This window comes from Rhinopithecus bieti, unplaced genomic scaffold, assembly GCF_001698545.2.
Source record: "Rhinopithecus bieti isolate Rb0 unplaced genomic scaffold, ASM169854v2 scaffold_11565, whole genome shotgun sequence".
Lineage (NCBI taxonomy): Eukaryota > Metazoa > Chordata > Mammalia > Primates > Cercopithecidae > Rhinopithecus > Rhinopithecus bieti.
The window spans coordinates 964,554-978,225 of NW_016807049.1; the positions used below are offsets into that span (position 1 = coordinate 964,554).

The window sequence follows — 13,672 nt, forward strand, 5'->3', positions numbered from 1 at the left end:
TTTTTGGATGGAATCTCCCTCTATTGCCCAGGCATGATCTCAGTTGACTGCAACCTCTGCTTCCCAGGTTCTAGCGCCAACATGCCTGGCTAATTTTTTTGTATTTTTTAGTAGAGATGGGGTTTTGCCATATTGCCCAGCCTAATCTCGAACTCCTGACCTCAAGTGATCCACCCTCCTTGGCCTCCCAAAGTCCTGAGATTACAGACATGAGCCACTGCGCCCAGCTCATGTACCTTCCTTTCTTATTTGCATTTGTAAACTTTCAGGGATTACCCAGTATCATCCTTAAGGCAATCCCCGAGATATTTGGGTCTTTGTTGGGTCTTTGTTGTGGGGGACTGTCTTGTGTACGCCAGAAAGTCTGCATCAATACCTGTTAGGGGACTCACCCAGGGACTGGGCCATAGCAGTGCCCTGTAACAGCAAATTAGTCAGATTAAAGGGGACACACCTAACTTAATTATTCTTTGGTGGCAGGCATGAATTCTACCACCGAACCACTCATGGTTTTTTTCTGGTAAAAAATTGATTTGTTTAAAAAACTTCCCCCATATGGGAATATGGTTTAGGAATCCTAAATACATGAGTTACTTACTCCCCAGGCACAGTATGTTGTTACAATGGAGAATGTAATTTCACTTCAAAGTGAAATTTCACAATTGCTAAGAAAAATAATTTGACATGTGAAAAGCTTATATTTTTGCTAAGATCATCCTATTGCTTTGGACCATCTTTTTTTTGTTTGTTTTCTAAACTGTGAAAGTGAAGCAATATGTAGCATATCATCTTTAACTGGGTTTAAGCTTTGCCAAGGAAAGTCAGAAATTTCATAGAAAACTAGATAGAGGCAAAAGAATGATCCAAATGCTTCTTAGAAAGTTTACTTAGGTAATATATTACCTGACTGGATAACTTCAGAAGCTTTTCAGTTGTTCACAAGTAGAGCTGTTTGTATACCAGACTAGGGTTTGCAGAGACGCTGTCGAATTTTATCTCTTAATGTTTGTCCACATGACTCTAGCAAAGTTGTTAAAGATAAGAGGCCTCAATTAGGAATCCTTAGACCTAGCACATCTCCTTAATACAGCAGAAAAAAGTAAAAAAGACTTTAAAGATGAAAATAATGGTGAAAAGAAAAGGTGTGGGCAGCTATGCCCAAATAAAATCTAGATGAGATGCCAATAAAAGTATTAGCTTTTTTGGCCCTTTGACTTTGTCCAAATCCTTTAAAAACGATGTCTCTCTCTCTGCTTCAGCAGAGCATACCAGATATAGTCTTCTAATCTGATGAATTACCATTTTTATTGCTCATTACTTCATATATCTAGTTCATTGGTTAAGTCACTTCCTAGCTTTGGTATAATTTCATCTGCTTGTGTTTAAAATAAAAATGCATTGGATGTGAATTATTCATTTACTCATTCCACAAATATTTACTAAAGTCTAATATGGCGTAAGCATTGAGGATGTTGGGAGAATACATCTTTTGTTCCAAAATAATCATACCCAAAAGTCAATACATTGGTCAACGGGTACAAAGTAACACTTAAAAAGGGGGAATAAGTCTTGATGTTCTATAACGCAGTAGGGTGACTGTGGTTAACAATACTGTATTGTCTATTCCAAAGTAGCTAGAAGAGAGGATGTTGAATGTTCTTACAACAAATAAATGAGGTGACACGACATGTTAACTAGCCTAATTACATTTTTATACAATGTACACATGTATCCAAACATCAATATGTGCAATTATTATGTGTCAATTAAAATAAAAAAGTCAATAAAAGGTGCCAGAGAAATAACAGATTAAAAAAATTTTGCTGTAACAGTAAGTAGACATTAACAAACATATTTTTGAAGCATTTGTTGTATTAACATAAAATAATACAAACCTTAACAATCAACTCAAAATTACCAAGTGTCCATGTTGTGTCTGCCATATAATAAACAGGGGGCATATTTATATTTTACATTAGTTTTTTTTAATGATTCCTAACCAACAGTATGTCAGTTTTAGAGAAACTCTCTGATTAAAGGGAGTTAATAGCAAATAAAACAAGTAGTAGAGCATTCAAGATGAAGTAAGCTTAATCCAAGGTTAATTTCAGATACTATTAATTTATCTCCCAATAACTCTTCCATGTAGTGGCAAAATAATGGCTTTTTCAGAGATTTTAATTTTCCTTTATTCTGAACCCAGACATTTGAAAATATAAGGAATTTAGAAGAAAAAAATGGTGCTTTACATTAGTTGGAAAGCTTTGCCTGTACTAATGTACAACTCTAACATATAAGGGACATCGCTGCCTGAATCCTTTCAAAGAAATTCCTAAAATGGCATGAAAGGAATCTGTGACCTCATTACAGCTCTATTCACGAAGGAGAAGAATTGTACACAAGGCCAGTCCATCTTGATCCCGGAAGGACACACAAAGATATCTCATTAATAAGCAACTGTTCCGTAATGTGCCTCTAGAGATGCTCAGTGTGTATGTGTTTGTGTGTCTCTGTATTTTGGTCCCCATTTTTATCCCAAAATAAATATGCAAGTTTAAAAGATCGACTGTTTTTTTGAATATAGAATAGCTCTGCACACGCATATCATTTGGGTAAATTAGATCCGCAAACACACTTTAGCTTTGCTGATAAAAATAATTTAAATAAAGAAGGTAACCATGCCTCACATGTTGATTCAACACCTTATAGCATCTTTTTTTGTTTGTTTGAGACCAGTTCTTGCTCACAGGCTGGAGTGCAGTGGCATGATCATAGCTCACTGTAATCTTAAACTCCTGGGCTCCAGCCATCCTCCCACCTAAGCCTCCCAAGTATTAAGCACTACAGGTGTGTGCCACCACACCAGCCTAATTTTTAAATTTCTTTTGTGTAGAGACAGGATGTCACTATGTTCAGCTCAGGCTGGTTTCGATTTCTGGTCTCAACTGAATCTTCCACCTTGGCCTCCCAAAGTGCTGGGATTACAGGCACGAGCACTGCACCCAGCCTAATTTATAACATCTTTATTGGTCTCAGTTATTTGAATGTCATATACATGTTTTAGCTACATTTTAAACACAGGGGCTTGATCTTTTTTACAGTGTAAATCGTGAAACACTGATGGTTTCATGTTAAAGACAAAAGTTGTCACCAGGATAAAATAGTAATTGACTGGGCTATGCACCAGGAATGTTGGCACAGAACCAAATTTCCACTTAGCTTCAATGTGGTTTGAATTTATCAATTTCTTTATAAATCCCAATTAAAATATCTCCAAAGGTATCTTTTCTGAAGAAAACTTTCTTATGACACCCCATCTTCTTCCCTTCCAATGGGAAATGTAATCACACGCATAAGGGTCTACAGGAAAGATTTCAGTGGCTAAAACAGTGGTGATGTGGTTTGGCTGTGTCCCCACCCAAATCTCAATTTGAATCATATCTCCCAGAATTCCCACGTGTTGTGGTAGGGACCCAAGGGGAGGTAATGCAGTCATGGGGGCCGGTCATTCCCGTGCTATTCTTGTGACAGTGAATAAGTCTCAGAAGATCTGATGTGTTTATCAAGCGTTTCTGCTATTGCTTCCTCCTCATTTTTCTCTGGCTGCTGCCACGTAAGAAGTGCCTTTCACCTCCCGCCATGATTTGAGGCCTCCCCAGCCATGTGGAACTGTAAGTCCAATTAAACCCCTTTTTCTTCCCACTCTTGGGTATGTCTTAATCAGCAGCATGAAAACAAACAAATACAAATGGTTTATAAGGTCACTTAGGAGGAAAAAAAAGGTCTTCTCCACAGTTCAAATAAAATGTTATTCATTAGTGGGAAAGAAGGTCATCTACATGTCTGAGCGGCAGGAGAAAAGACCTCAGCTATAAGCACTCCAACCACACACGCGCACAACAAATTCTGTTATTCTGCCTAAAAATTCACCCATATCAAATTTTGTTGGGTGAATCATGCAACTTAGGAAGGAGAGACATTTAATACACTTTGGTAGCTGTGACCTAAAGTTAATCTTATCATAGTGTCACTACCAAATTACAACATCCCTTTGATCCTATGTAAGGTGCAATCAGGACCCTGATTGGGTGGCAATCTGTGGGACAGGTAAGCAATGTATGTCATTTCTATACTTGTGAACGACTTTTGGCCTAAGGATCACTATGGGTCACTTCTGGGAGGAGAAGACCAAGCAGAAGGTACTGCTACAGCTTTTGTAGTCTTCTTCCATTTGCTCCTAAAATGTAATGCTTTAATGACTCAATTCTTCAACAAAGACTGAAGTCAGATTCTTCATTCAATCTAAGTATAAATGACCACCCTAAATTATTATTATCACTACTATTATTGAAGATGGTGAAGCAGGAGTCAACCAGGTATTTTCTATAAAGACAATTACTCTGGCTATTGGATGAAGCATGGATTGAATAGGACAAGAATAGAAATAAGATAATTCAGGGACTATCAGAGAAGAGTGGTGAGATGAGGAAGTGATGAATGTGACTTGGACTCGGGGGATATTTTTACACGAAGAGAAGGGAAGGTATTAGGGCAGTGGCTGCACCATGGAATAATTTGAGGAACTTTTAAAAATTCTGAAGCCCGCGGTCCACACTGAGAGGCATTGATTTAATTTTCTGCAGTGAAGCCTGAGCACCAGTATCTCTTCACAGTGAGCGTTGAGACCTACGGGCTCAGAGTGAACTGTGAAGGACTGGATGGGTTAGACATAGAAATTAAGATGAAGAATTTCTGACCATTTACAGAGAAAGAGAAGACTGGGAATCCAGATTTTTATGTGAACTATCCTGATTTTTGGTTTTGGCAATTTCTTAGTTGTCATGCATACAAATTTGTGTAGGCCCAAAATAAATAATAAAATAAATGAACTAAGGTGGATCTGACAAGTAGATGACCAGTTGCAATTTCTGCCTTAAAATCAGGGCCATTAACCTCTAATCATGGATTTCAGACTCTCACAGAATGTGAAAGTAAACCTTTTGGAAAACCTTAGAAACACATCTGTTAATGACTTCATATATCTCTAAGAATAAACGTGACCTGGTACATTTGGGACATTGCAATTTGAGGTGAATTTTTCTACTCTCTCTCACTCTCCCTCCCTCCTGTTCAGATTTAAATAACAATGCGCTTCCCAAGGAAGTACAGAAACCTTCCCAAGGCCATTGTTAAGTAGTAGAGCTAGGTCTTGAGCTCACACCTGATTAATTCTCCTCTGTGCTACTTCCCAATTTCCCAGACTTCATTTTCAACACGCTTTTTATGCAGGTGAGGGAGGAGGCAGAGGCAGGTGAGTTGTTATGTAGTTTTCCTGTTGAAAACAGAATTTATGGGAAACTTTTCCAAATATGTACAAGTATTTCAACAAGCCTGCTATATTTCTAATAATATTTTTAAAAGTTGCATACAAGCAAGCAATCTTGTAATACAGTATCCCTTAGTCATTGCATACTATATATACAAACACACACACATACATATATTATGTAATAGGTGTCGTGAGATACCTATGTCTCTATTGATCTGTCTATCTATCCATCTATCTACCTATCTAGGTTACATACTCACAAACAGTGCTCATCCAAGGAAGTCTGAATTAGACAGAAGCTACAGGCTAACATATTTATATATAGTGAGAATCTACTTTCAGAATATCCCCTTCAAGAGAATTCATTAAACATTAATATTATCAAACACCATACTTTTTTGTTTTTATGTAATATTTATGTTGGCATACACCAAGGGAGTAGCTGGCACAAAATCTTAGTGTTCGAGTAGTCAATTAATTGATTTAATTCTGTTAATTAATTCACATATGTAGTCATTTTTATCCTGTGAGTTATTACACAATTTTCTCTAAGCCTGGACTAATTTGGGGAGGGGAAAGAAGTTGATATCTTTCTGTAATAATTTTGGACTACAAATACTCTACTTATACCAGAGTACCAGTCATATTTCATTCATGTGATTTCCATAGATTTTTAGATAAATCTTATCATTTTCAGAACCATATAAGTGTAGACTTTCTCCTCTCTCTTTGAATGACTATAATCTTAATTTGAGCTTATCATACAACCATATCATATAACCAAGAAAATGAAGTAGTCTTCAGGAGTTGTAGATGCCAAAATATAAACATATGCTTCTAAGTAGAAAAGACAAAAGTCATCTCTGACATACGAATTTAATTGTTCAGACCATATTCCATTCTCAGTAATCCACTGGAATGAATATACATCCGTAGTTATGATTCAAAAGTGTCAGTAAGCACGTATTGGAGGTTTTACATACCTGTTCCAGGTAGGGTCATCAAACCAATACAATGTGTCCAGAGCTGTGCTGTTTGTTGAACTTTCCTTCTAGAAAGAGACCAGGTGCCATGCCACAGCAAAAGCTAAAAAGGAAACAGGGAAGGGATAAGTTTAAAATAAGATAAAAGAACAAGTAGTACACTCGGATCACTGAATTGTGAGATGGAATATTAATTACATGATGGATTTCAAAAATGGAGATTTATCCCAGCATTTCCTAATATACTTCATCAAGGAATTCTTTTATTCTATGACACCTGTTGGTGTCCCACCGAGGGAGCGATCCACAGCAGTTACTGGGGAGAAAATGAGACACTGTAACCTCCTTTTCAACACAGATGCCTCAGCTTATGGTTTCTGTCATATGGTTACCTGCCCTCAGTTTGAAACTTCCAATAATTGGCAGTATTTTATAAGCTTCCCCCACAAATAGATATACACATAACATTCATACATTTAAATTATTAGGTTCATACAAAGCTGCTATGGTTTCGTACAGAACGACTGTCCTTTTCAAAACTCATACTGAAATGTAATTGCCAGTGTCACAGTAGTAAGAGGTGGGACCGTTAAGAGGTGATTAAGCTATGAGGGCTGTGACCTCATGGGTGGGAGAATGCTGTTACAAAACGTTGAGTGTCTCCCTTCTCCCTCTTTTCCTCTTTTGCTTTTCTGCCTTCTGCCATGTGAAGACACAGCATTTTTCTGCTTTGTGGCGACTCAGCAAGAAGGCCAGATACAGGTGCCTTGATCTTAGACTTCCCAGCCCCCAGAATTACAAGGCAATACATGTCTGTTGATTGTGAATTACCCAGTCTGTGGTATTTTGTTAGAGCAACACAAAAACAGACACAAATAGTATGAGTTCCCCCTAATGTTTTATACCAAGTAATTTAAGAATCACTCACTTTACCGATTCAACTTATTTCATAGCAACAAGTATTTGACATTCACTCATCATTTCGATCAATATTTACAAAGCAAATAATATAAAGCAGGTATTGGGTTAAAACACTAAGTAGAGGCTTGGTCTTCTTCTCAAAAAGCCAAGTCTAATGAGGGAAAGAGGCCAAGTTAGATGTAGATCACTCCCATCTAGGATGTGGAAAGCTAAATCACTGCCAGTCCAAGGTGCAGAGAGATAGGAAGGCGATGTCACAGAGCAGAGGGTCTTTAACCTGAGTTTTATATGCAGTGTAGGAGGGTGATAGACAGACAAAGGGAAATGGGATGGGGAGGGAGGGAAAACAGATCTAGCTGTCATGCTCCCCTGCAGGAGGCTGTAAGGGGGAATGGCATGTTCTTTCAGCTGCCCCAATGAGGACTCATAATGAGATGAGGAAAATCAAACTTACACGCATGATGTGGCAGAACATCCTTTTATAGATGGAAATGACTGCAAATCAGACTAACGGCACAAACAAAAGCATACACCCCAAGAAGTTTCAGAATTTGAAACTCGTTCCGAAATCCTTTGCACACATTATCTCATTCTGGTTTCACCATCTCTCCGTAGGTTGGGCAGTGTAAGTTCGCCTCTACCATGTGCTAGGAGAAACTGAGGTTAAGGAGCTTGCCCAATACCACAAGGTGATTTGTGCAGACTTGGAGTAGAGGCTAAAACGGGGGGCCAGTCCCCCTTACAACACAAGGAGAGCTGTGATGCCAGGGTTCTTGAAGAAGTTAAGTGTGGCACAATGATGAATGTGGTATGACCACGATAGACACGATTTCTTGACAGTGAGTGCTTTGCTGTTACATGCTGCAGAGTGAGCTCTGGGCAGAAATGGACTGTTTCCAATCTCACCCTTCCTGTTTCCAATGTCATAAATGCAAGCATGGGGCAGACACACTCAACTGTGATCAGGTCCACATTTTTCACCTTGTGAGTTTCAATAATAGACTTCTCTGGAATACACATGGCAGACATGTCAGGCTACTTTGTACTGTCCAGTAACTACAGAAAAACTGGTCATTCTGTCTGAATCCAGCTGGGTATGATCCTCAAATTTCCCCTGCATACTTGTTATATATGAGCTTCTCTCAAGCCTTCTGATTTCTGCCTCTGAAATCCTTAGTACTTTAGTAACTTTGCTGGTGTAGCATCTGGGGCAAGGGTCTTTGATGCCAATGAGAAGTTTGAGCTGCCTTGTCTACTCAGGTAGAAAAAGAGGCTAGCACTCATTTGTAATATGTGAAAACAGGGATAGTGGCATCGATATGAGGGGAAAAACAGGCTTAATAATGCAAAACTGAAGAAACCTTCTCTATGACACTTAATGAGGGAAGGCTCATATGAAATAATATCTAAAGGAGCCTCTGGGATTCTCCAGAGTTGTGAAATACAGTTGCTGAAGCTGGAAAGATTGCAGAGGAATTTTTCCCCTTCCTCTTCCCTCCCTCCCATTTTTTCTTTTAAACTCCTAAAGTGGAACTGCTTAGAATATTTCCTACACAGCTCAATATCTTATCATGAAGGTGGGAGACTAGTAAATCTTTTGGCAGTCCCCAAATTGCTTCACCCTCATGAAAGAGGACAGAATTTGATATTTTAATGCGTTTCCAATTGAAAACTGTATGCTTGTTACCGCCTTTCTGACACCTTATAACGTATTAGAAATTACTTTTGACTTTAAAGAAGAGTGATTGCTTTAAAAGGCAGTTTCTACTACAAATTCCCTCAAGATAAAAACCAATTTCCAGACAACAATGAGTAATAATGCCTAGAAAACAGACACTGGGTATGAGACAGACAAGATCCAAATGGTAGTACCATCCCGAGATGTAACTTCTAACAATGATCTTGTCTTGCACTTCTTGACAAACTACACTTGTTATCACAAGAATTAAGCTTGTTGTCCTTGGGTAGGATGCAACAAATAGAAGATTAAACTGAAGTATTATCTGAAACCAAGACAAAGAAGCAGAAAAACAAATCAAAAAGTCTCTGAGAAACCTAATGGGCAAAAACTTGGATAAGATGTTTAAAAGAGAAATTGGACTGTACAAAGCATTAAAAAATGAGCAATTTATGAAAATGTATTAATTCTGAATGTATTTCCCATTTGGTTGGGTGAACACAAGAAAAGTCACGGGGTGAACAGAAGTGACCTCAGTGATTCGCAACCTAATTCAGCACTTGCTATTGAGAGATCAGGTTTCTAGAGAACATTGATAATTGACCCCTATTAACATAAATTCTGGCATGAGAAGGTGGAGTCTAGAAAACCTTGTATTGAAAGAACTCGAATGGGTAGTCCATGCAAGAAGAAGTCAGGAGTGGGAAGGGAAGTAGATAAAATTAGAGAAGCAGAGACAGCGAGGAGGAGTAATAATTTTCTGTACGGCCACGAACATACCAGGCATTGATTAATTCACCAAATCGTTTCAACAGTCTTGTAAGGGAGACATCATTGTTACCAATTGGTGTCTATTGAAGCTATTTTTGTGAGAGGCTCGTCCACTTAACATACAACAGGAAGTGGCCTGAGTTGGGATTTGAATCTGCTTGTCTGATATGTAAGTGATTTTTCTAATTAAGCCACACTAATTCTCAAATAGTAAGTACAATGTACATTAACTGCAACTATAATGAATAAAAAATGAAGACGAGACTTGCAAAAAGAACTAATAAATTTATATTTTCTACTGGTCCTATAAATATGCACAGCCCATCAAATAACCAATCTGACCCATATCTATAGTAAGAGTCCTTAAATATATTCACATCTATGGACCTAGTAATCCCACTCACCAATTATTCCATGAAAATAATTTAAAGTCAGAAAAATGGCATTCCTAGGAAACTGATCACCGTAACATTACAGACTGAGTATTCTTTATCTGAAATGCTTGGCATTGGAAGTGTTTTGGGTTTCTGATTTTTTTCAGATTTTGGAATATTTGCACTTGTTGGGCATCCCTAACCCAAAAATCCAAAAATGCGAAATGCTCCAGGGAGCATTTCCTTTGAGTGCCATGTGGGTGCTCAAAAAGTTTTGGATTTGGGAGCATTTTAGATTTCAGATTCAGGCTGCTCGATCTGTATTTATAATAGTGAATAACAGAAACTATTTGTGTATCCAACAGGAAAGCATTTAAGAAAATGTGGGTATAGAAATTGTATGGTTCATTAAGTAGCCATAAGTGATAAATAGGTAGCAATAAGAAAAATGATAACAAAAGCAGAATATAAAATTATATGCTCTGATGATAAATAGATACTATATATATGTTAATAAAAAGTAAAAGGATGCTCAGAAAAAAGAAATTGGTTATGCTAGGGCGGAGTAATTATAAATACATTAAAATCATAATCTCATTCTTACAACATACTATTATATTATACCCATTTAAATATACATTGAGTGAAAATATAAACACAGAAATAAAAAGAAAACATAGCTGATATATGTGGGATATGTGTTTGCATGGTTAAATAGTTTGAAGCACATACGATATTATTATGTTACATTATTAACTATTTGATATTGGAGGAGGGTTGAAGGAGATACACTTAGAGAGTATGATGAAAATTAATTTCTTATAATAACAAGAGTTAGTGGGAAATAAGATTACAGTAATAGGAAGATTTGTTGACAGAATTGCTATTGCATATGACTTTAAATGCATGATCAGCAGTCTTCCACTCTGCACTGCGAATTTCACCTTCTCACCTTCCCTCCATCCCATTCCTACCCCATTCTCTGGACAAGGAAGGAGCTAAAGAAAAGAGCTGAGCTGCAGAATTCTCCCACTCCTTCATTCTCTGCTTGAAGGCATCAAGCCATGGCCCAAGCATGTTCTTTCCAGCTCAGGGAAGCCATTCTGTCTTCTTCTGGGCAGGAAGAACGTGCATTTGAAGAAACTGAAGCTAATTTGGGGGTGCTGCTTTTGTCTCATGTTGGAAGAATAGTAAACCAGAAGATGTTCATCATGTGTCTCACATGGTGCCCTACTCACATCTCTCTAGTCTTGGTCTCTTTGATAGTTTCAGGCAGTATCTTCTAACATCTGGTGCTTCAGAAAATCTCCTGTCTTTTAGACATGATAGGAAGGTGGGGAACCTGCACTACCCACCTCCTGGGTTAATAGTTCTTAGAAAACAAAGGAGCTCCCCTAAGTTTATAAATCTTACAAATAGTTTAAAATTCACAAATCCTTGCCCCTCCCCTTGCATTATGCTTATACTTGCATGTATAAAAAAGAAACACAAAGTCAAATGTAATTCAGGCACTGTTTGATCTCCTTTGGATAAGTTAGCCTCTTAACCTTCCTTTCCCATTCTTTCTCCCCCACCCCTTTCTCTCTCTCTCTCTCTCTCTCTCTCTCTTTCCCTCTCTCTCTCTCTCCCTCTGTGTGTGTGTGTGTGTGTGTGTGTGTGTGTGTGTGTGTGTGTGTGTGTATGTGTAGTGGGAAGAAAGAGGCATGGTTTAAATGAACTCAGGAACAGAAGAAAGAGTCTGTGTCTCCAGAATTTGATCGTCTTCTCTGATCTACGGCATGGGGTTCCTTATCCATCTGGGTGCTCCTAGCCCTGCTGACATTGACAGTGAGGTTTATCACTTGCATGCATGCCATTTGCATTTTCTTGACCTAGTAAGCTTGGGTAGACATCTCTGTTCTTGGTCTCATCTTGTCTCCTGCTGACAAGGAGGCCTTTTCTGAGGTCTGACTGTGATGCCCACAGAGCCCTAGAGTACTGCAGCCCCCAGAAGAGTTGCCTTCATCCGTATGATGGCATGCCATCCTCATTGCCAAGTCCTCTAGCTATCTTGGGGTCCCATCTACACCACACTGGAAAGTAAGTTGTAAGGCTTTCCTCTGACGGACAGGCTGAGCTTCCAAGCTCACTAAAGTATCGGTAGAGGGCTACATATGAAATGGATCCCTGTCTTGTGCTAACTCATCTTTACCAACATGCCTTTCATTCTCTGGGATAAAATTCCAGGTGGAAAAGCTGGGAGGTATGATTCAGACTGCTTTGTCTCCTCCCTTTCACTGTCATTCTTGTTTTGCAGAATTCACCAAATTCAGCAAGGAAGCATGATTTTCCTTTCCTTTCTTGGTGACATATTCTCCCAACATCAGAGGTTGAGGCTAGATGTAATCAGTTGAAGAATTCTCTTCCATACAATCTGACTTGAGTTTTCCAGGCTTGGCCCTTGATAAACTAAAAAAACAAAATTTAGAAATTATTTCTCCAAAACGAATCTGGATTTCCAATTATATCCGAGGCAGAGTAACAGGATGAAGTGTAACCTACATCCCCACTTCACCTCCTTAAAAAATAAGTAAAATAAAACAACTGTTTTCAATAATGGGACAACAGGCAGTGCATAACTGTGATAAATGTGAGAAGGAAAAGCTGCATCTGGGCCTTTATTTTTTCTTTTTGACAGGATCTTGCTCTGTCACCCAGGCTGGAGTGCACTGGAGTGATCCTGGCTCGCTGCAGGCTTCACCTCCTAGGCTGAAGGGGTCCTCCAACCTTAGCCTCCCAAGTAGCTGGGACTATAGAGTGCATCACCATATCCATATAATTCAAAAGAAAATGTAGAGATAGGGTCTTCCTCTGTTGACCAGGCTGGTCTCAAACTCTTGGGCTCAAGTGATCCTCCCTCTATGGTCTCCCAAGGTGTTGGGATTACAGGGTGAGCCACTGCACCCAGCCTGGGCTTTTTATTTTGGAGATATTTCTCAAAAATGGGTAGAGACAAGATAAGCCACAGTGAGTTTGGTTGCCTCACTGAGTTGAAGAAATCGTGATTAGAATTTGAAGCATCTGGTAATCCTATGAAAAAGATGCTAAACAAAATTAGTGATTAGGAAAACGCAAATGAAAGCCACAATAAGATACTGTCTTATACTGCAAGAATGGCTAAATTAGAACAACATAGTATATCTATGTTGGCAGAGATGGGAAGCAACTATAACTCTCATACACTGCTGATGGGAATGTAATGTGGTACAACCACTTTAGAAAACATACAATGGAAAGTTTATTACATAGCTAAACACATACTTTATGTATACTGCTGAGCAATTATACTCCTACTTATTTGTCAAAGAGAAGTGAAAAACACAAGTCTACTTAGAAACTTGCATATGAATGTTCACAGAAAGTATCCACAGTCACCCCAAACTGGGGAAGAAAAAACTCAATTAAAAACTTTGGGATGCTGAGGTGGGGGGGTAAATCACCTGAGGCTGGGAGTTCAAGACCAGCCTGGTCAACATGGTGAAACCCCATCTCTACTGAAAATACAAAAATTGGCTGGGTGTTGTGGAGCACGCCTGTAATCCCAGCTACTTGGGATGCTGAGGCATGAGAATTTCTT

General features: G+C 38.6%; 1 protein-coding gene across 4 annotated transcripts in view; it reads right to left on the reverse strand.

The window, feature by feature from the left end:
* The window catches only part of CHRM3 (cholinergic receptor muscarinic 3), a 544,049-nt gene that overhangs the window by 235,499 nt on the left and 294,878 nt on the right, over window positions 1-13,672 (reverse strand). For all 4 annotated transcript variants that reach the window (XM_017879770.1, XM_017879769.1, XM_017879768.1 and 1 more), the window contains one exon: window positions 6,313-6,415. The gene's annotated coding sequence lies outside the window, so the exon portion shown is untranslated. The remainder of the gene's footprint in view (window positions 1-6,312; window positions 6,416-13,672) is intronic.